Source organism: Culex quinquefasciatus, chromosome 3 (assembly GCF_015732765.1).
Source record: "Culex quinquefasciatus strain JHB chromosome 3, VPISU_Cqui_1.0_pri_paternal, whole genome shotgun sequence".
In the NCBI taxonomy this organism is placed as follows: Eukaryota; Metazoa; Arthropoda; class Insecta; order Diptera; family Culicidae; genus Culex; species Culex quinquefasciatus.
The window spans coordinates 125081170-125105125 of NC_051863.1; the positions used below are offsets into that span (position 1 = coordinate 125081170).

The 23956-nt window shown below is 35.1% G+C and overlaps 1 protein-coding gene across 5 annotated transcripts in view; it reads left to right on the forward strand.

Moving 5' to 3' along the window:
• LOC6039111 (contactin-associated protein-like 2) overlaps positions 1 to 23956 on the forward strand; it is a 175357-nt gene that overhangs the window by 13327 nt on the left and 138074 nt on the right. For 3 of the 5 annotated variants that reach the window (XM_038263138.1, XM_038263139.1, XM_038263140.1), the window contains one exon: positions 9675 to 10738. The gene's annotated coding sequence lies outside the window, so the exon portion shown is untranslated. Of the gene's footprint in view, positions 1 to 1398; positions 1558 to 9674; positions 10739 to 23956 lie in introns of those variants that run through there. The other 2 variants (XM_038263141.1, XM_038263137.1) reach the window with 2 other exon arrangements.

The following is a 23956-nucleotide window of genomic DNA, read 5'->3' on the forward strand; positions in this document are numbered from 1 at the left end:
GATATCGTGGCACCCGTTTTTTAAACTGCCAACTTTAAATAGTTATACCTCAAAAATGGGAAGACCAAATGTCTACAAATTTGTTTTTTAGCAGTTGAAAATACATATTTGATGCAGTGAAAAGAGATTTAAAAAAATTGTCAAAAAACCCTTGAATATTTGGTCCATTTACATGTAGCTTTTTGCTTGATATCTTAGAATCGGTGTTAAAAACCTACTTAATCATACTTCAAAGCAGGCCTCATAAAATACTTGGTCAAATTATGAAAAATTTCAATTGCATAACCTTATCAGTCGATGTTGTTATCGCCGTTACCCCCTCACGCAACTCTGTTGGACGTTGGTCATCAACCTGCAAAATATATCACGTGTTTCATCAAAGGCACGAAAATGGAACTCGATTTTCTGCCAAGTGCCGTCAGCCTCAGCTTCTATATTAAGTAAACACCAATCTGTCGACAACGGGCCGTCGCCGATACCACTCTTCTAACGGCTAGGTGATAACGAAAGGCGTCAATTGAAGAAGCGAGTCTTACGCAAGATTCGCTCTGTTTTGAAGGTACACGCTAATTGCCGGCCGAGCAACTTTGCCTCAAAACATCTAACTCACGTTCGTTAGCAATTTTTTCCTCCCTGGAATCAAAAGTGAATTTTAGCTTCAAAAAAATGTAAAGTTCAACTTATGCTCCTTGAAACAGCTGCTGGCTTGCCGGTTTCTCTCTCGCCGAATCATTGGATAAGTGATTTTCTTAACGAGCCGTAATTGTGCATATTAATCAAACGGATAAATGACACTGGCCAAGAGAGGAGCACTGCACGTTGACCTGTGTAGACTGTGTGTGTGTGTGTTCATGGAAAAGTATGAGTGTGGCCTTTGACTTGAGCTTGAGATTTCAGTTTGAACCAGATATTCATCTCCGAGCAAAATTTTAAACCGTCAGAGAGAATGAAAGTTCAGAGGACCATGCGTCTTCTTCAGACAAAAAAAATAGACTGGACCAAAAAATTTAAAATTTTCAAGAAAAAACTGATATTTTATATTTTTTTGATGGCAATATTGTTCTTGTTGTTTCTTGAATATAAAATAGAACAAATTCTAGAACCCTTTGAGTTTTCAATGTTATAAAAGATACAATTTAGTGATTTTTGAAATAGAAATAAGTAACTTATTCGCAAATTTCCCCTCCTAAGTCATCGCTCAATCGATCTACTCTCTCCTCCGAAGTTCATTGCATATTGTCACAAACGTAAGTCAACGAGGAGTAAAGTGAATCAAGTGGCCCAGAGATGGTCCAAGCGACTCTGTCTTCTCCACCACCACCACGACAATCACCACGAGTCGTCTGATTAAATTAGCGACCACATCTCGAACTCATCTCTCCAGATAAGTGTCGCCGTTCGCGAAGCAGATCCGAACCGGCCCAGATCAGTCAGAAGCTGTCCGCCAGGGTCTCCAGATCGTCGTGACCAAAATCGTGATCGTCGCGGGTGAAAAGTCTAGTTTGAAGGAAGATCTGGACCAGACCAGTCTTCAAGTTTGGCTCAAGTTTTGTGAAAGTAAGTGTCTTAAGGGGGAAAAACAAAATGGCTGCCGTTGGAAGTTAAACTGTTTTTTCTTCAAATTAAAAAAATAAAGAACAAAGCAAAACTTGCGGCGCACTTGCTCATCTTGACAGAGTCATCTCGGGCGGAACTTAGTTAATTGATGAGTAAGATGCACTTAGATGAATGACCTGGGCGGCGCGATGAGGGCATCTGATATGGGGACGCGTGGTGGTCGGGGATGGTCGAGAAATTATAAATTCAACGAGGCTGACACTGAGACAGTTAATTATGAGTTTCCGTCTGTGGAGAGCTAATTTTGACTCAAGGTTGAACTTGGGAGGATGACTACTGAACATACAGTGGTTGAAAAACTTAAATTATTGTAAAACGTCAAAAACTGAAAAATTCCAAAGTGTCAAAAACCTCCGCAAACAGCGCCGAAGTGCAATCAGATAAAAGCCCGCCAGTTTCTTATCTAAGACAAAGTCAGACAAGAATATAGACGTTTTCCAATTATCTCGCCACCCCCGCACGCGTGGCAGCAGAAGGTCGTAATAAAGTACAAAAAAGGAAGCCACACGACGACGAAGAGTTTATCTTTAGATAAGCGCGTTTGCTCTAAAGAGCCGCAATATGCTTCAGTAATAAAGTTTGCGTTTTGTTGAATTTTATCGAATTTTGGGCCTCCAAGGACGTCAAGGAAAGTCAATATTTAACCAGTTCTTGTGTTGGAAGCCAAGATCGTAATCGGTTTACTTCCGAGCAGTGGAAAATTAAAAGTCAACAAATTTACAATCGAACTTTTTTTTGTTGAAAATTTGCTAGGCGAAACACAAGGATCTCATCAAAACGAGCTCTTATAAAGTGGGCCTGGTATTATTTTGCTCAACAGTTTACTGCATAATTTTAAATTTTCAAACATTACCAAAAACCAAAAAAATTGAAAACCAAAAAAATAAAAAATAATCTAACATTCGGCATTCTGAAACAGTTGTTTCTTCAACATAAAAAATGTGCTGTGTGTACCATAGCACAATTTCAATATTCAAAAACAACAAAACAAACCTTCACCTTCAACGACTCACAAGTTGCGGGTCAAATGTGAAAAATATTTCCCAAGTAGCAACATCGCTTTTAATTTTTTTGTCGAACAATTGCTGCAAAAATTTGGTCATTTTTTCTCATTTTGATCAAAAAACCATTGTTCAACATGATTGTATAACACAAATGCCAAATCTAGCAACGGAATACAAATCGTTCATTTTGAAGTTTATTCTGACTTAAATGAAACATGCTTGTAGATCTCGAAAAGCAAAATGACATTTGCAGACATGATGTTCCATTTCAGTTTGCTAAACATGATAATATCATAATAGATTTGATCTTTGGCTTCTGCTGAGATTTCACGTAAACGAGTTGTTTATGTGTAGTTCGCGTTCGTGTTTTAAAAACCGAGCAAGAACATGTTGTCGAAACAAGTTCAGATATTTCTAAAAATAGAAACAGCTTATGTTCAAAAGAAGTTTCGGCAAACTGTAAGTGAACTTGGTTAAACCTAGATGACCGCAGACTTCTTATTGACGTTTTGACCTGCTCATCCAACATAATCTCTAATGGAAAGAAGCAGAAGCGCGCACCGGGCTTGACATTTAGAGTGATCTTGGGTTCGATACTTGCCCTGAGGATTCTTCATCAAAAAGGAACACTGAAAATGCAGCACCGGGCACCAGCAGCAGTAGCAGAGAAGTAGTTGCAAGCGATGTTAATTAGCACTCAAGTATGATTGAATAAATTCACTCACACTCAAACATGATTTAAAAAAAAACCATTCAAGCATTTATCAATAAAAGTTTTATGAAATTTTAGGTGTTTTTTGACATTGTTAACAATTATTGCTCCAAATTCATTGAAATTTCTCTGAGTGATCTAGCTCAGATAAGATCAGAACAAATTGTAACGTCAAACAAATGCTTCTACACCATTCAAAATTAAACGTTTTATTTTTGACGGCCACAATCAGTCAAAATAGGTCCATACTTTGAAATACCCCAGCATTAGGGTGTTGCACATCCTCCTGATTGCTCAAAAATTGATAATTTCAGATGCTTATAATACGGCTAACAATTTAATTCAAATAAAGTAAAGTTTCTACGCCTGAGAATTGGTTGTGATCGTACAATTATTGAACCCTATAATAATCAAAATCTCAAGGCCGCCAAAATCCGTAAAAAATCGGAAAAAAGTCAAGAATTTGTGATTTTTTTACAAAAAAAACGGGAAAAGTCGGGAATCTCAAGCATACCTGTTTGAAAAACATGTCTTCCTCTACTTTGAATACCTATCGAATATTTTGAACAATTTTTAACTTAACTTCACTCAAATCTTTTGCTGAGCTTCCGTGGCCGTGAGGTTACGGGTTTCGCTTTGTAAGCGGAAGGTGATGGGTTCGATTCCTGTCTGGCTCGGCAAAGTCAGATCCCTTCAAAGAGTAAATCTGCTCACTGGGAATACTGACCGGTAGGGGATGGGTTTCGACTAACGGCGTGCTGGATTTCCAATCCAAAGGTCGTGAGTTCGATTCTCGTACCGGGATGATGAAGATTAAAAAAAAAAATCTTCGTGAATCTGAATCTGAATCAGAAAATGGAATTTGAGTGGTCACCTCGGATTAAAGTGAAATAAAATTGCATTTCTCTTCAAATACATTTTGAGGATTTTTTCCATACCAAGTTCAAGGGCTCAGGGTAGTTTTTCCCGTGGTCAGATCGAGCCCAACCAATTTTTAATTCATAGGGCAGCAGAGGTACACGGTACCCAGATTTGGACCGCACTTAAAAGCAATTCCATTTGAAAAGAGCCTATACGAGCAGTTCTCTAGGATTTCGGTCATTCGATTTTTTTTGTATTTTTTAAACCGACTGAAACTTTTTTGGTGGCTTCGGTATGCCCAAAGAAGCCATTTTGCATCATTAGTTTGTCCATATAATTTTCCGTACAAATTTGGCAGCTGTCCATACAAAAATGATATGTGAAAATTCAAAAATCTGTATCTTTTGAAGGAATTTTTTGATCGATTTGGTGTCTTCGGCAAAGTTGTAGGTTTGGATATGGACTACACTGGAAAAAAAATGATACACGGTAAAAAAAATTGGTGATTTTTTTATTTAACTTTTTATCACTAAAACTTGATTTGCAAAAAAACACTATTTTTAATTTTTTTTATTTTTTGATATGTTTTAGAGGACATAAAATGCCAACTTTTCAGAAATTTTCAGGTTGTGCAAAAACTCTTTGAACGAGTTATGAATTTTTTAATCAATAATGATTTTTTCAAAAAATCGAAAATTGGTCGCAAAAATTTTTCAACTTCATTTTTCGATGTAAAATCAAATTTGCAATCGAAAAGTACTTAAGTAAAATTTTGATAAAGTGCACCGTTTTCAAGATAAATCCATATTTAGGTGACTTTTTTGAAAATAGTCGCAGTTTTTCATTTTTTTAAATTAGTGCACATGTTTGCACACTTTTGGAAAAAATATTTTTGAAAAGCTGAGAAAATTCTCTATATTTTGCTTCTTCGGACTTTGTTGATACGATCTTTAGTTGCTGAGATATTGCAATGCTAAGGTTTAAAAACAGGAAAATTGATGTTTTTTAAGTCTCACCCAAACAGCCCACCATTTTTCAATGTCGATATCTCAGCAACTAATGGTCCGATTTTCAATGTTAAAATATGAAACATTTGTAAAATTTTCCGATCTTTTCGAAAACAATATTTTCAAAATTTTCAATTCAAGACTAACATTTTACAAGGGCGTAATATTGATTTTTTTTTACCGTGCATCATTTTTTTCCAGTGTAGTCCATATCCATACCTACAACTTTGCCGAAGACACCAAATCGATCAAAAAATTCCTTCAAAAGATACAGATTTTTGAATTTTCACATATCATTTTTGTATGGACAGCTGCCAAATTTGTATGGAAAATTATATGGACAAACTAATGATGCAAAATGGCTTCTTTGGGCATACCGAAGCCACCAAAAAAGTTTCAGTCGGATTAAAAAATACAAAAATTAAAATTGAAGAAAAAAGACCGATTTCGTAGAGAATTGCTCATACCGAAAAAAAAGTTTTCCGATCGGACTCAAAATTTTTCTGGGGGTACCTTAGCCAAAATAATTACACTTGTATTCTTTTGTTTGGCCATTAGAGTGACCTAAATCGTACTTAGGTGATTCAAAAAAAAAAAACTTTTTTCCAAAAATCATATCTCCGCCCAATTTCATCCGATTTAAGCTGTCTTAAACGCAAAAGAAAGATAATGAGTTTGGCTATTTGGAAAAATAGTAGGAGGTTGCAAAAATCAAAACATTTTCAAGATACTGCATTTCTGAGTATACCGTGGAGAATTTGCCTTATCCTCTTAAGGAGTTACATACATGTAGAAAATCACAAAATTTCATGTTACAGAACATTGAGTAAATCCACCAAAAACATGATTTTCAATCACTCCTGAAAGTTTCATGAAGTTATTTCATGATTTAACTAAGTAAGAGACGATTTGAGTTCAAAATTTTGCCATGCGCATAGCTCACTGTCAAACTTTGTGAGCGCTTTTCTCTAAACACTGAGTTTATTTACGGGTGCCACGATATCTTGAAATGGGATGCACCAAATTGGCTGAAATTTTGGGTGAAGACTCTGAAGACATATTCCGTGTGCATGACGAAGCCCGATTTTTAAATTTTGTTTTTTAAAAAATTTGGAGCCGATTTGGTCAAGGCAGTGTTGAGATATCTTGTTTCCCGTTTTGGGACCATCCATAAACCACGTGGACACCTTAGGGACGATTGTCCACGCTCCATACAAAAAAGAAAAAAAGATTGTCCACCTCCCAGGGGGGGGGGGGGGGTGGTTGAGATTTCCAAAAAAGTGTTCACGTGGTTTGTGGATGGTCCCTTTTTGAAACTGCTAACTTCAAATAGCTATATCTCGGCAAAGATACAACCAAATGTCATCAAAATTGTTTTGATAATAGATAAATATGTATATTTTAAAAAAAATTAAGTGAGTGCTTAAACCAACCTCTATTATTTTAGCCGATTCACATGTATGTGTAACCCCTTAAACAAGTTCAGCATCAACAATTACATCCAATCGTCAATTCTTGGGCAACATATTTTTATTCAATATGTTTCATCTAGAGGGTGACGAGCGGGAATTCCCGGGAAAAATTTCCCGGGAAATCGACCATTTTTGGACCTCTCGATTCCCGGGAAATTCGGTCGAGACTCCCGGGAAATTTTATACTTATAAATATTCAAGCAAAATTATATAAACTAATCAGAAAATTATTTGACAAATTCTAAATTGCTTAGAACATTGGAAATTCAATGTTCGATGTACAAGGTTTGAATAAACCATTGCTTCTCTGATCTTTTTATTCAGAATGTTTAAAATTTAACCTATCAAAAATTTCAATAACTATAATTGAGAGAAGCCAAAAAAATTGGACCCCAACATTTTTCTTGAAGCATACTTAGCAGTTACTCCCAGAAATGAAATCAAAAATTGTTTTGAATTGTTTTTATTTATTGTTTCTAAGAGGGAAAAGCTTTTTCAAAATAAGTTCAATTTTGATATCCTATCTTGCAATCCCCATATGTTTTTTTTAATTCGAAGAACCTAAGTTGATTTTGCTGTACCAAGGTTAATTCTTTTTTGATGCCGATAAGTTGTTTTGTGATTCACGTCAACTTTAATATTCAATTATATTTTGGATAAAAACACTCTGTCAATCTTTGTATAGTTAAGGTCCACCAATTGTGAACATTCGGATTTTCCTGATAACTGTAAATATTTCTTCAATGAATATTTACAGTTGACCATAAAAAGAAAAAAAAAGTTCACATTGTTGTTTTTAGTCGTTGTTTATCATATTTCAAATATCCCGATACTGGGAAATTATATATTAGCTATTGTTTTACTTCACAAACATCTAATAAGAAGTTCATGCAACAAGCTTGTGAAACTTTTGAAAAATCACTCAGTGCGAATAAAGATTCGTTAACATTTTAAACTACAATTTTGAGTCCTAAAAAGCGGAAGAATCGATCTTATATTTGCAGATTCAGAAAAAAATCAAAAGGTAGATATAGTTCCTCAGATAAAGAGGATACTGAAGTTTTATGGAATAAGTATGAATTGAATGTAACTTAGTTGATTTAAAAGCAATATAATTACAATTCCTTTTGAATTATTGCCACTATTGCCATAGAAAAGCTGTTAAAATAGCTGTTCGAGTGCAGAGTGCATAATTGGCAAAGGGAGCGCGTGGTCGTAAAAAATATGCGGAGTGAAAAGTGATTTCTTTTGTGATTTTCAAAGCCCTTCCTATATCATCGTTGATCGGAAGGCACGGCGTCGGGTGGATTGTGTTTAAATTTTTCGAATAAGGTTTAATTTTTTGTTTGCGGTGAAAAGGCCAATTCTATATAATGAACGAAATACGCACTGACAATTTGTATCGTTGAGTTAATAGTGGAGCAAAATAACTGTGTGTGAGTGATTTTGTGTGTTAACCAGAAAGACCTTCCCATAGCATCGTTGCTCGGAAGGCTCGCCGACGGGTCTGTTATGAAAGTCCTCTCCATAGCGTCGTAGCTCGGGAGGCATCGAAAAGCCAATACCTTATCCCACTAACCCAAAAAAAATTAATCACGTGATGCTTGAAGGAGATGCTGTGGATTCAACGGTCTCAAGCGGTATCAACAAGTATATAGCGAAAAACTATGTGCTTGATGAGTCTGCAACTTCAACTATCGGACTAACATTCCTCCCTTTCGTTGAACTGCAGGCTTCTTGGGAGGGCGCCGGTATTGACTAATAAAGTCGGGGTCTTCAGGGGTTAAACAGTGAACGGATGGTTGGCTCCCACTGATCATTTTTGATTCATTGTTTAACTTCAGCTGATCTGTCAATAACGGAGTAGCAGCTCATTGGCAGTCAACCATGCTCATGCTCATGCTCATGCTCAATAAATTCTGATAGTACCCGTATTTTTGAAGATCCTAAAATGTCTGTAACCAAAATCTGGGTGCAATAGCTCTGGTTGATGTGCACCGTTAATTTTGAATGGTTGAAAATTTGTTTGGTTGAATATTATCTGAATATTGAGCAATTTAACCTACAATCATGCGTAAAAAGGTAAAATTTAACAGATAATATTGAAAATTTTACCAGTTCCTGATGAAAAATTTCTTGACACAAAATTACTGTGTTTCATAACCGATTTCACAACTAATGTATAAGGTAAAAAAAATCTCATCCTAGTTTCATAAACCAACTTAATTTACCTTTGTGGTTGGTTCCTTCCTCACTTTTTACCAACAAAAATTGATATGACGGGTTTGGACACAAATGTCATCTGCTTTTTTAGGTCCGGAATAAAAAAGTACCCAGATATCACTCAAGTGGTCATTACTTGAGACAGGGTTGCCGGATCTTCAATGTTTTGGACTCGTTTGAAAGGTTTTTCGATTATTTATCCAATGGTGGGTCGGATGATGGATCCGGACATAGTTTACATACATTTATGTGAGATTTAGATATATGATAAAACAAATTGTTACACACAACCTTTGAACTACTTATCAAAAATTCATAAAATTCAATAACATCGTATGGGACCCCAACCCGAGTCGAATGTTTGACCAAATCCAGTTAAGCGAGTGCTGAGAAAATCGAGTGACAATTTTTGGAACATACATACATGCCCACATACACACAGACATTTGTTAAGTTTTTGATTCTGTGTCGATGTATATGTACCTGAAGGTGGGTTTTCGAGCTTTTAATAAAAAGTTCATTTTAGAGCAGAATTATAGCCTTACATCAGGTGAGAAAGGCAAAACAGTTGAAAAATCTCCACTTGGGTCAACAATGATGGCAACTTCTTATTTCATTGATAAATCTTTCAGAAATCGTCACAGTCAACTGATTAGCCACCATTTCCTACAGTGCACAGTTGAAAAGCACACAGATTCAGCAATCCCGCATGGTTATTATAACTGTCTGTATTCCAACTAAAGAGACTGACGTTCGTGTCTTTTCCGGTACTTTCCAGCGCAGAACCCGTTCGTTCACATCAAACCAGCAGCGACGTGATCTCAGCAAAACTCTCCGCGGTCATCAGTTCGTCAACGTTCTGGCTAAGAAGGTGCGCACAAAGGCCAAAGGTTCTTCGAGAGGAACGGATTACCAGTGTGTGCGCCCGTTGACCGTTGATGAGTTCAAATTGAAAATTGTTCTCATCATTCAATTGTGTGTGCTTTATTGTGCGGAGAAAACACCACTACCAGTGAGAGGAGAAAAAGAAGCAGTCGTTGAAATTTCATAGAATTGAATAGCTCGACGACGGAGACACAACGCAGAAGATATTATATCCGAACAAGTGTGCATTGTGGTGTTGGTAGTGATGCATAAGATCCAACCCGGCAAGAAGCTGCAAAGGTCTTAAGTGCTGACAATTGAAATTGTTTGCTTGTGTGAGTTTTGTGAGTGAGAAGAAGTGTACGAATATCACTGTCTGAAAGTGGTTTGAGTTGGTTGATAAGGCAGAAAATATTAATGGAAAGATAAAAGTGGTACGATAAGGTGAGGGAAGTGTGCCACTGACAAAAGTGTCAGATCGCAAAAAGAAAAGAAATAAAAAAAAGGAAAACGAAAAACAAACAGAGGAAAAAAGTAGTTCAGTGGTCATAAAAAAGATAAAAGAAAAAAAAAATTGAATGAGAGCAAAATCCACTTCCACGTGTGGCTGTGAACAAGTGTTTGCCCAAGCATCGTACTCGTCGTCGTTTGTGGGAGAGTAATCTGCCACATCTTGTCAAAGGATTACTTCCGGTCATAACTTCCCCCTTCCGAGGAAGAATCACACTCACACACAGCGTCAGTGGGAGGTCGTTGAGAAGAAAAATCGTTTTGACAAGCCATACTACACACTAGTATAGTAGCTCAAACAAGTTGCCGGTGGCCGGTTATAAAGGAAAATCACCACAAAAGTACCAGGAGGGGTTGAGGCAGCAGAACTCAACTCAGCTGGAACGAGAAAAAAGTGCTCCTGAAGGGAAGAGAGAGAGAGAGAGTAGTTACGGACAAACAAACGACGCCGGTCAACGGCACCCTAAGGTGAGTCGACTCGACAGGTGGGCGATTTGTGGGAGTGTAGGAGTTGGGTGGGATATTTGTAAGATTTTGCTGGGGTTTTAAAGCATGAAGGAATAAATTTCAATTGAGGAGCTTTACTTCAACTTTGTTTGTCTTTCTTACTGAGGAAAAGAGTTTAAATTGTAAAAAACTGATTATTTTCCAAGTTGTTCTAGGTTCAAGTTTGATCGACCCAAAATCCTAATGTAAACATTCTTTAAAAGCCGAATCGGGTTCAACAATATTTGTTATAAAAATTTGATTATAGTAAAATTGCACACTCCCTGAAGTTTTGTCATTATTCCAATGACAAAACTGTATTGTTTCATCAATTTACATGGAGAAAAATAATTTCTCAAAATTGCGAACAAGCGTTAATGAATGTGTCTCCATGCAGGCAATTTTGTGTGTGTGATTTGTGTTACAAAACGTCACCATTTACTCGTTTTCGATCAAAATGATTGTTATCAACAGATAATAAATTAACGGTATTTCGGTTGGATGGTTATTTCAATGCGACTTAGAAAATTTCAATTTTTTTGTTTGTTTTGTTTTTTTTTCTAAAATTTATTTTTCGGAAATGATCACTCATGGTAACTTTTTAAAGGATAGCGAAACTGCAAATATTTCGCTGGAATCAAAGTTTCAGTGGTTATTTCTTGAAAACGGGGACCTTTACCAAAAAATCTGTGAAGAGCATTTCGATTGAAAATGAAATTTAACATTAAAAAAAATGCACAGTAAAAAATAATGTAAATTTTGAAGCTGTAATTTTGGATGGTTGAATATTACCTCTTTTAAGATGTAATTTTACCTCAATTTAGACTGAAAAAGTGACATTACACACGAAAAAAGATAAAATTACAAATTTCCAGAGGTAAAATTACACCTTTTTTCTGACATAAAAAAAGATAAAATTTTACCATGATTTTTTTTCTGTGTGGGTCAAACAAATTATGTGTTTGAAATTTCGATTTTTTTTCGTAAAATCATTATTTGAAAAAATATATAGTAAAATAAAATAAAAGTAAAATAAAAGGTATTTCAAGGTATGATTTACGAAAAAAATATTTATTATTTAAAAATTCTTCATTAAGAAAATGATCTAAGAAAAAAATATTTTCGCAGTGCTGGGAAAATTCTACACTTTTCATAAAAATTACAAATGAGTTTTGCTGAGTGTCATCTAATAAGCTCTAATTTTTAAACTCGCGCTATATTCCGAAAACTATTGGTTCAATTTTCAATGTTAAAAAATTAAACTATTTTGATTTTTTGTTCATTTTCTTTGAAAATATTTTCTAAATTTTAAAATCGAAAGTACCTCTTTGAAAGGGCTAAAACGCTAATTTTGGCATTTAAAACAGGAAAAAAAAATCAACACTTTTGGGAAAAAAAATCCTTACAATACCAATAACTTGAAAACAGTGAAGTTTATCCGAAAAATTGAAGCAAGTTTTTTTTCGATTGCAAAAATTAATTTGACGTTTTATATTTATTTGATTTTTTTTAGCAATATTTCATCTTTTTCTAAAATTATGCTTTCTCAAATCCCTTAAACTTAACTTAAACTTATCAAAAATCCAAATATTCGTCTTTTCAAATTCAATCTAAGAAATATCAAGAAATATCAATGAAAAATACCTTTTTGCAATTCCGTCATGAAACTACTTACTTTTCCTGTCATTCTTGACGACGAAATAGCCTACTTTTCTGTACCAAAAATAACAGAATCGAATAGCAACACTTTTCTAAATAAATGCTGAAAAGTTCTACTTTTCAGCACAGAAATGGGTGCTGAAAAGTTCTACTTTTCAGCACAGAAATGGGTGCTAAAAAGTTGAACTTTTCAGCACTTGTTTCGAAAAGTAACACTTTTCAACATTTTTTTAATTTAAACGATTTATTGAAAAAATACATGAAAATTCGACTTAAAATTTCACTCAATGGGTGTTTTTCGAAATTGCAAAAAATGTTGTATGGAACTCGTTGCAAAACTTGATTTTTTCAGCACTCGTCGTATTTATCCAACTCGGTGAACCTCGTTGGATAAATGTACGACTCGTGCTGAAAAAATCCTCTTTTTGCGACTTGTTGCATAAACTACTATTCTGCGGTATTGTAGATTCGAAATAGTAGTTTATGCAACAAGTTGCAAAAAGAAGATTTTTTCAGCACGAGTCGTACATTTATCCAACGAGGTTCACCGAGTTGGATAAATACGACGAGTGTTGAAAAAATCAAGTTTTGCAACGAGTTCCATACAATATTTTTTGCAATTCCGAAAAACACCCATTGAGTGAAATTTTAAGTAAAATTTTCATGTATTTTTCCAATAAATCGTTTAGATAAAAAAATGTTGAAAAGTTTTACTTTTCGAAACAAGTGCTGAAAAGTTCAACTTTTCAGCACTCATTTCAGTGCTGAAAAGTAGAACTTTTCAGCATTTATTTTGAAAAGTGTTGCTATTCGATTCTGTTATTTTTGGTTGGAAAAAGTAGGCCGTTTCATTTCTTCAGAAGGACAGGAAAAGTTGACAGTTTCACAGCGGAATTGCAAAATAGTAGTTTATGCAACAAGTTGCAAAAAGAGGATTTTTTCAGCACGAGTCGTACATTTATCCAACGAGGTTCACCGAGTTGGATAAATACGAAGAGTGCTGAAAAAATCAAGTTTTGCAGCGAGTTCCATACAACATTTTTTGCAATTCCAAAAAACACACTGAGTGAAATTTTATGTCAAATTTTCATGTATTTTGTCAATAAATCGTTTAAATCAAAAAAAAATGTTGAAAAGTGTTACTTTTCAAAACAAGTGCTGAAAAGTTCAACTTTTCAGCACCCATTTGAGTGCTGAAAAGTAGAACTTTTCAGCATTTATTTCGAAAAGTGTTGCTATTAGATTCTGTTATTTTTGGTACAGAAAAGTAGGCTATTTCGTCGTTCAAGAATGACAGGAAAAGTAAGTAGTTTCACGACGGAATTGCAAAAAGTACATTAAAGTTCCCATAAAATGATATGAATGAATGTTTTTACAGTTGAGTAACGAAAAATGGCAGAAATGTTGATATTATCTGGTATTTTTGATGAATAATACGTTTTTTCGGAATCCTGAGAACTTCATCAAATTGGGTTTTCAATTTTACATAAAAGTCCCAATCAAAAATCAAATCAAACCATCCAATTTAACGACCCCCCGGTCTTTTGTGGTTTCTGTTGCAAGTTTCTGCTCGAACCTAGGAGTCCGAAGGCTTGTGAGTTGGTAGAGAGTTACCTCATTCGAAATTTAGCCGAGCTACCGTGGCCGTGAGGTTACGGATTTCGCCTTGTAAGCGGAAGGCGGTGGGTTCGCTTCCTGTCTGGCTCGGCAAAGTCAGATCCCTTAAATGAGTAAATCTACTCACTGGGAATACTGACTGGTAGGGGATGGGTTTCGACTAGCGGCGTGATGGGTTTCGAATCCAGAGGTCGTGAGTTCGATTCTCGTACCGGGAAGATGAAGTTTAAAAAAAAGTTTGTTTTTCATGCAATTTATTGTTTTTTCCCAGTAAGCTTTAAGGCCGATTTTAAAGCTTGAAAAAAAAATTACGACGGACTCTCAGAACAAATAAAACTATTACAAACATCCCCCAAATGTCAATAAGAGAGGACCAAGATTCCACCGATTCAGTGCAATCAAACCATTACACAACAATGAAATCGAGATAACATGCCAATTTCCCAGACACAAAAAAAACGATTGTCCTTTTCCAACCCACCGATACCAAAACCATGCTTCCCATCGGGACATCGCACAAAGTCACTTCCTCTGCGGAGACCCCAGTTCCACAAAGGGAATTGTTTTAATCTTGACATCGTTTGTGCCAACACAGGTCAAGCGTCACTTTGCTGGTTGTTTTTCACCCTGTGAAATGTTCCCCAGACTCCACACCGCACGAGATGGCCCAATTCGATTGTCACCTCGTGGTTGTGACTTTTCCAACCCAGCAGCGCAGGACAATTGTAGCTCTCAGACCAGGATCCCGTTCCGGGCTGATTCCAATTGAAGTTTAATTAAATGAAACCATTCGTTTGGGGCAAACGTGCGGAATAGTTTTTATTTTTTTTTCTCTTTTTCATGAAATGAAGAAAAAACCACTCTGAATAATTTAACTGCAGATGGAGAATTTTCCGGCGTGGGAGTTTTGTGGAATGTGAACTTTCAAATTCCAAGCTGCATCCTTCCTTGCCTCGAAATGAAAGATTCACAGTTCGTTTGAGAGAGAGAGAAACAGCAATGACGTTCAAAAGACGAAAATCACACATGAGATTTGCTGCAAAACCACAAAAGGAAAGCGCTCGGGGGAAAGCGAAAACCACCCGGAATAAAGTGAAAAGCCTTTTGCCCAGGATTGTCTCCCTCCGTTTGATGGGAAATCTCGATGGTTTCCCATTTTGTTCTTCAGAGTGTGGAAAATAGTCCTTTTGCTGTGTTTTCACGCCCCCTCAAAAGAACCAACCACACGTTGATTGCATGTAGTTTTGGGGCCTTTCGTTTGGTTTTTCCGTTACAGAAGAAGAAGTTTGGGTGGCAAAGTGGAAAATTGTCTCGTTTACCAGTCCGGAACCAGTGGGCGTTAGTCGTTTGAGGGTTGACTTGGTATGTGCATAGCTTTTGCTGATGCAGATTGGATTTTTTTTTGTAATGGTTTGATTTTTGACAAAAACGGTTCTAATTAATTCTTAAACTAGACTAGTAATGTAAAATGTTTCCCCAAATCCTGCCAAGACTTATCTTATGTGAAATTTCCTGAGAATCGATGCTTTTCAAATTTGTAGAACATTATTACACTCTAAAAAATGAAAACACATTATTTTAAAATGAAATATGTTGTTCTAAATGAAAAAAAAATAACCTTCTGGGTTACTTAAAAAATCAAAAAGTACACAAAAAATAAAATCATGGTAATATTACATCATTTTTCTTTAATGTCAGAAAAATGTGTAATTTTACCTCTGAAAATGTGTAATTTCACCACTTTTCTGTTGTAATGTCGCTTTTTCAGTCTAAATTGAGATTTTTTCTGTGTGTTTTTTTAAATTTCCCATTAAATGACATGCTCCAAACTTATTTTACAATTAAGCAACGGAAAATGTTTTTGTCAGTATCTGATATAATGTAGGAAATACATGTAGAAAATCACAATTTTTTTTTGATTCTATATTATAGTTATAGGTTCAACAAATCACAAAATTTCATATTACAGAAAATTTATTAAATCAATCTAAAAGATAAATTTCAATCACTCCTGAACGTTTCATGAAGAAATTTCATGATTAAGCGAAGTAAGAAACGATTTAAGCTCAAAATTTTGCCATGCGCAAAGGGAACTGTCAAACTTTGTGAGCGTTTTTCTCTAAACACCAAGTTGAATTACAAGTGTCACGATGCCTCAAGATTAGCGTGGTTCACGTTTCTATGAAAAAGACAAAAGTTGTTATTTTGTCTTGCATCAACCGGAATTTCGTTCTTTTATGTCCCCAGAAGCACTCCTGAAAATTTGAGCCCATTTGGTAAGGTCTAGGAGCTCCAGTTTTAATTTGAAATTTATATGGGATTTTGATTTATTTTCCATGGGAAACTATCTTTTTTTACATTGTATTAGGATTTTTTTTTTATAAATCGATGAAACGACTTGATTCTTATAGTAGGAGATAGGTTTTGAACTGGGGAACAACTTTGTAGAACATACCAACATGCTAGGAAGTGACCCTTTAAAGATACAGATACTTTTAGATGGTGGCTTTTGAAGGGGCCAGCCACCATCTAAAAGTATCTGTATCTTTAAAGGGTCACTTCCTAGCATGTTGGTATGTTCTACAAAGTTGTTCCCAGTTCAAAACCTATCTCCTACTATAAGAATCAAGTCATTTCATCGATTTATAAAAAAATCCTAATACAATGTAAAAAAAGATAGTTTCCCATGGAAAATAAATCAAAATCCCATATAAATTTCAAATTAAAACTGGAGCTCCTAGACCTTACCAAATGGGCTCAAATTTTCAGGAGTGCTTCTGGGGACATAAAAGAACGAAATTCCGGTTGATGCAAGACAAAATAACAACTTTTGTCTTTTTCATAGAAACGTGAACCACGCTACTCAAGATGGGATGGACCAAATTGGCAGAAATTTCGGTTGAAGACTCGCAAGACATGAGTCTTTTTTTAGAATTTTTATTTTTGTATTTTTTTAAACCGAATGAAACTTTTTTGGTGCCTTCGGTATGCCCAAAGAAGCCATTTTACATCGTTAGTTTGTCCATATAATTTTCCATACAAATTTGGCAGCTGGTCATACAAAAGTGATGTATGAAAATTCAAAAATCTGTATCTTTTGAAGGATTTTATGATCGATTTGGTGTCTTCGGCAAAGTTGCAGGTATGAATACGGACTACAATGGAAAAAAATGATACACGGTAAAAAAAATTTGGTGATTTTTTATTTAACTTTTCTCACTTAAACTTGATATGCCAAAAAACACTATTTTTATTTATTTTTTTTATATGTTTTAGAGGACATAAAATGCCAACTTTTCAGAAATTTCCAGGTTGTGCAAAAAATCTTTGACCGAGTTCGAAATATTGGTCGCAAAAATTTTTCAACTTCATTTTTCGATGTAAAATCGAATTTGCAATCAAAAAGTACTTCAATAAAATTTTAATATAGTGCACCGTTTTCAAGTTAAAGCCATTTTTAAGTAACTTTTTTGAAAATTGTCGCAGTTTTTCATTATTTTAAATTAGTGCCCATGTTTGCCCACTTTAAAAAAAATGAAAAGCTGAGAAAATTCTCTATATTTTGCGATTTTGAACTTTGTTGATAGGACCCTAAGTTGCTGAAATAATGCCATGCAAAGGTTTAAAAAGCAGGAAAATTGATGTTTTTTAAGTTTGGTGATTTTTAATTTAACTTTTTGTCACCCAAGAAACCCACAATTTTCTATCGTCGATATCTCAGCAACTAATGGTCCGATTTTCAATGTTAATATATGAAACAACCGTGAAATTTTCCGATCTATGCGAAAACAATATTTTTATAATTTTCATATCAAGGCTTACATTTCAAAAGGGTTAAACATTCAATATTACGCCGTTTTAAAAAATATTTTTTTTCGAAAAGATCGGAAAATTTCACGAATGTTTCATATTTTAACATTGAAAATCGGACCATTAGTTGCTGAGATATCGACGTTAAAAAATGGTGGATTGTTTGGGTGAGACTTGGAAAATATCAATTTTCCTGCTTTTTAAACCTTTGCATGGCAACTAAGAGTCGTATCAACAAAGTTCAAAAGAGCAAAATAAAGATAATTTTCTCAGCCATTCAAATTTTTTTTCAGAAGTGGGCAAACATGTGCACTAATTCAAAAAAAAATGGAAAACGGCGACTATTTAAAAAAATTACCTAAAAATGGCTATAACTTGAAAACGGTGCACTTTATGAAAATTTCACTTAAGTACTTTTTGATTGCAAATCTGATTTTTTGAAAAAAATTTGCGACCAATATTTAGATTTTTTAAAAAAATTAGTATTGATTCGAAAATTTATAACTCGGTCAAAGATTTTTTGCACAACCTGGAAATTTCTGAAATATCAAAAAATTAAAAAAAAATTAAAATAGTGTTTTTTTGCAAATAAAGTTTAAGTGACAAAAAGTTAATTTAAAAATCACCAAAATTTGTTTTACCGTGTATAATTTTTTTTTCAGTGTAGTCCTTATCCATACCTGACCGATTATTCGGCTCCTTTTCAAAAAATTCCCTAGTTTTTTTCAGCGTTTTGGCTGTAGTGGTACAATTAAAGAAGAAACCCCCCAATGTTAATACATATTTGAAAAGATAAATGATTTTCCATCATAGAAATGACATGCATAATGAACAATATTATACCTGTGCTTCTCCTGAAATGAAAATGTAGCGTGACGGGACAACATCGTAAAACTGGGATTTTAAAAGGCACACCAAAAAAATCGACACCGTTTTATTGCCAGATTGATTTTATAAAACTTTTGCTCTTCTACACTTTATCACAAATTTATAAACGAATCATTTGCTGCTTGAACTGAATGATTTGGTTGAGATTTGAGTTTTTGCCAGCCATTTCTTTTCGTGACGGGACAACGAACGGAGCAGATTTATGAAAAAACTCCTCTCCCATTCAATGACTTGCAGACCTTATTTGGTCAATATTTTTGGCATTTCAGATAAGAAAGCGCATTTAAAGCACATTGCAATTATTAGATCATAATTAAAATGAAATTTTTCATATAAAAAATCACATTGAAAATTAAAAAAGTGACATTTTGGTGTAGCTTTGCTAAGAATCGGTCACTTACAACTTTGCCGAAGACACCAAATCGATCATCATCCTTCCAAAGATACAGATTTTTGAATTTTCATATATCATTTTTGTATGGACAGCTGCCAAATTTGTATGGAAATTTATATGGACAAACTAATGATGTAAAATGGCTTCTTTGGGCATACTGAAGGCACCAAAAAAGTTTCAGCTGGATTAAAAAATACAAAAAAATCGAATGTCGAAATCTCAGAGAATTGCTCAATAGATGAAAATGTATTTATATTTTAATGCACTAAAAATAGATTTGGAAAAAAGTTTAAGTGTGCACACTAAAAAAATCTGAATTTTACACATGACGTAATCTCAAACATCATTTAAAAACAATGCTTGTAATCCAAAATACGATGTAAAATTCTGTTTATTATCACACAACACTTCAAATTTTAACCGTTCACACAAAACTAGAATATTACATCACATGAAATAATAAACAAAACACTTTTGACTGAATTTTACGTTTCGTTTGATGCACATGACTGGAGCGTATCTTTTGATGTAATTTTAAGTGAAATGAAACTTAATTTCGCGACGCGATGACTCATCTTGTTTGACAGTTTGACAAATGTCAGCCATGTTGCGTGAATCAAATTTTTCGCTGCGGCTGCAGCTGAGGCTCAGTCTTCCTAAGAAATCGACTTAAATTTGTCGGAACCAACACCCATCATCCGTCGAGGACATCTATTTTGCAATAACAAAGGTAAATGTAACTGCAGAGCATGGCTTGTGTGTTTTTTCAAACTTATTATTAGCAGTTCAATTATTTCACAGATGCTGCTCATCCTTTCGTCGGAATTCGTTCCGGAATGTGCGCTTTGGCCAGGCCGAAGTGAACCATGATGCTGATGGAGACCGGATCAGGTTAGCCGGGTTCTCAAGACCTGTTATGATGAACTCAGCCCGGTGAGGACAAAAAATGGTACAAGAGATTGGAAGTGATTGGAAGCGGATCTCCGGGGAATCGTCGGAAATTTGGAGACGGAACCACACATGACCTTGCGGGGATTTCAGTGAAAACCAAAAGTGTTGTGACTCAAAGTGTTGAATGATTCAATTATTGTGATGAGTGAAATATAATTATGGCTAAGTTCAATAAAAACATCGATAAATTCAATTATTAACCTGTTTTTTTCATGTCGTAAGAATCAACAAATTCTAATAAGAATATTTTCCCACAAGAATTACGTTAAATGTAATTTTACACGACCTCAGTTGATTGTGTCGTTCGTGTAATATTCACTTCAGACACAATCTTACGTCTTATTTGACGCTCCAGTTATGTGCATTGAATCGACAGAAAATTACACGATTTTTTCGAGGTGTGTGTGCTCGAACCAAAATCTGACATTTTTGCCGATTTAAATGTATGTTACTCTTTAATAACATTCTGATTTGCATCTACTTTCATGCAACATACTATTTTCTTAACAATAAATACGCTCGAATTCCTTACAAGTTGAGTGAAATATATTCCTCCAATTTCTGCAATCATCAGCACCAGCATTTCAACCTGCCACATTACGTGAGTGTGCTAGGAAATCATTCATTTCCACATGACCACATGCGGAATGCTCAATTAATCTAAATTACACTCCAATTTCCACGATTCAAATCAGCGCGCAAATCTTTCCACTACTTGCCAGGATTACTAAATATCCGTTACTGAAACAACCCCGCCATATGTGGGCGGTTCGAATCCTGCACGCTACTCTCGCTTAACCGGGCAGCTGCCGGTACTGCTGCGTCGATTAATTCAATTCCATAAATATCCGTTGAAATATTTAAACCTCTATTCACGTGAGCGCCAGTTGTGCCAGTCGAACCACGTGTGCATTTGCACCCGCGTAACCTTCCCCTCCCTCATCGTCATTCGAATCCGGGGAGAGATGCATTTTACTCAAATACCGTGCCCAGTGTGGCGTGCGCAATAAATCGGCTTAGATTACACCACTTTGCTGGCAACACTGACTCTCTGCCAGGGGAGAGCAGATTGAACACACTGTAATCACTGCTGACTTTTACGCGCTGTGGAAATTCATGGGTTTTGTATGGAAAGGATGAAAAATATTGAGGTTATGCTTTTTTTCATTGAAGATAACATGAAATTTGAACTTTATTTGGCTTCATAACCCACCTATCCATTTACTCATCGATTAAAAATACAATTTTCGTCGATTACAGAATCGGAACCTAAGTGAGAACTTGATTTGTCGAGATCAAGTCAACAGAAACTTGGATTAAATCTCTATCAGAAATTTTTAGGTTAATTTTAATGCAAATTTAATATCATGTATTTTTTATCCGTGTAACCATCTATATTTAGCACTAAGTCCGACACGGCAAGCATGCATAGCAAAACCGTGCGTGTGCGTGTAAGTAATTATGCACAATTAGTAGGGGGAGGGCACCCACCGCGGAATGCTGGCAGTAAATCCTTTTATCAGCGGACCCATTTCGGTGGTCAATCTGGGCCTTGCCCCATCACGCACCGCCCACATGATTGCACATTCAGATGCCAAGTTCTGTGGTCAGCAAGAGGGATCCCCCGGTTCTAATTCCGTTTCCCCGATAGGTTATTATAAATTGAATGCGGTAAACGATACCCATCAGATTGCGATTGCGATCAGATCGGGTTAGAATGATGCAAATTGCATTGCATCGACGTGAGTGCTGCTGCTTCAGTCATGAGATGATTACGGGATGTGGTGGTTAATTAGGGAAATTACACAAGCTGGCATAACTTGGGCAGAGGTACGGAATCGATTGAATAATGGGCGATAAATTCGATGCACACGATGGTGGCTAAGATGCAATCCTGCTTCCAATCATGCATGATTGACGAATTGAAATGTATCTGAAACGACCTAACTATATAAATTGATTTGACTTTAATTTAAATAAATATTCAATCAGAAAAAAACACAAATTATAAAAATGGTAAGCTGATCTTGGTCAATACAAACTATGGTTTTGCAAATATTGTTGATAACTCAGCTATAGTTATTTTTTCCAAGAATCTTCAAACTGAATCTGTGATAATATATTAAATCAGTCAACTGTAAATTTGCCAAATTAAATAGAAAATTCTGAATTCTGTACAGGAGCAATTCGTTTTTTTTTTTGCTGCATTAATATTTATTCCTTAAAATTTTCTATATAGGGGTCATTCCACCCGAAGCGGAACAGCACTTGAAAATTACCATCTCCGATTCTGCTCGAATTTGGCAGAGCTGTTGAGACTATCAAAACATGCAAAAATCCCGAATTTCATCCAAATCGGACCACCCCCTCCATTTTTGTACCCTCCCAAAAAATCGACTTTTTGGCGATTTTTGAGCAAAACCCCTATCTTCAAACGACGATAACTCAGGAACCGCAAATCTTAGAGGGTCGGTCTTAGACTCAATTTTGAAGGAAATTGGACGTAGAATCCATTTCCGTGGTCAAAATTTGTTTTCTACCTGTATTGCGCAATTGAAAACTTAAAATGGCCGTATCTCAAAACAGCCCTATTTATTTTTTAAATTTGACCTCACCATCGTATTCCCCGGCCAATTTTACATAAGAATCACTTATCGACAGAAAGGAATATGTTTCGTTCCAGAGATATCGAATTTTAAAGTTTTGAGTATTTGAGATTACCTAAATTAGCTACACTCGCCGCATCTGCTAGAAGCACTTGGGCGCGTTGATCAATAATTACTACCTGCTGTTCTGTATGATGAATTATTTTTTTTTTATAAGATTTTGAGATAATTAATCCCTTGAACAATCTTTTTTTGTTTAAGAATTATTTATTGGGTAATTTTAAATGCATTGTTTTTGCTGATCTCAGTGTCTTTGAACCATATTAAGTAAATTTTGAACTTTTAATATTTATTTGCAAATGCTACAGCGTTTTTACAATATAATTTTATCATTTTCATATCATTAGGAAAAATATGAAAATAATATAATTTCATATTTTTCCTAATTCCTAATTTCTTCTTTTATTTAAAGCAAGATAAATGTAGAGCTGGCTGTAGTAGATGAAATAATTCTCATGGGTTGCCATGTGCGGTAGCGAAATAGTGCCATTCAGCAAAAACTTCAAAATCTGCCATACGGTTTGAAAGATTGATCATATAAAACCGATTTTTTATATTGTGAGCCAGTTTCATCTGAATAATTGATAATTTTTTTCAATTCTGATACATTTAATTTCAAAAACAAAAACATATTTTTCTGATACATGTGGACACAGCTGCATCGTCTTCCAAGATTTCGAAATGAACAAACAAAAAAAAATCAAAAACAAGAAACTAAAAAATTTGATCTTAATCAGATCATAAATCAAATTAATCTTTTTGCAATTCCGTCGTGAAACTACTTACTTTTCCTGTCATTCTTGAACGACGAAAAAGCCTACTTTTCTGTACCAAAAATAACAGAATCGAATAGCAACACTTTTCAAAATAAATGCTGAAAAGTTCTACTTTTCAGCACTCAAATGGGTTATTGACAAAATACTTGAAAATTTGACTTAAAATTTCACTCAGTGTGTGTTTTTTGGAATTGCAAAAAATGTTGTATGGAACTCGTTGCAAAACTTGATTTTTTCAGCACTCTTCGTAGTTATCCAACTCGGTGATAAATGTACGACTCGTGCTGAAAAAATCCTCTTTTTGCAACTTGTTGCATAAACTACTATTGTGATTTTCAGTTTTTCAGTTTAATACTTTGGCGTCATCCATAAAGTATGTCACGCTCTAGGGGGGGAGGGAGGGTCTGAGCAAGTGTGACATTGAGTGTTTTAAGTATAG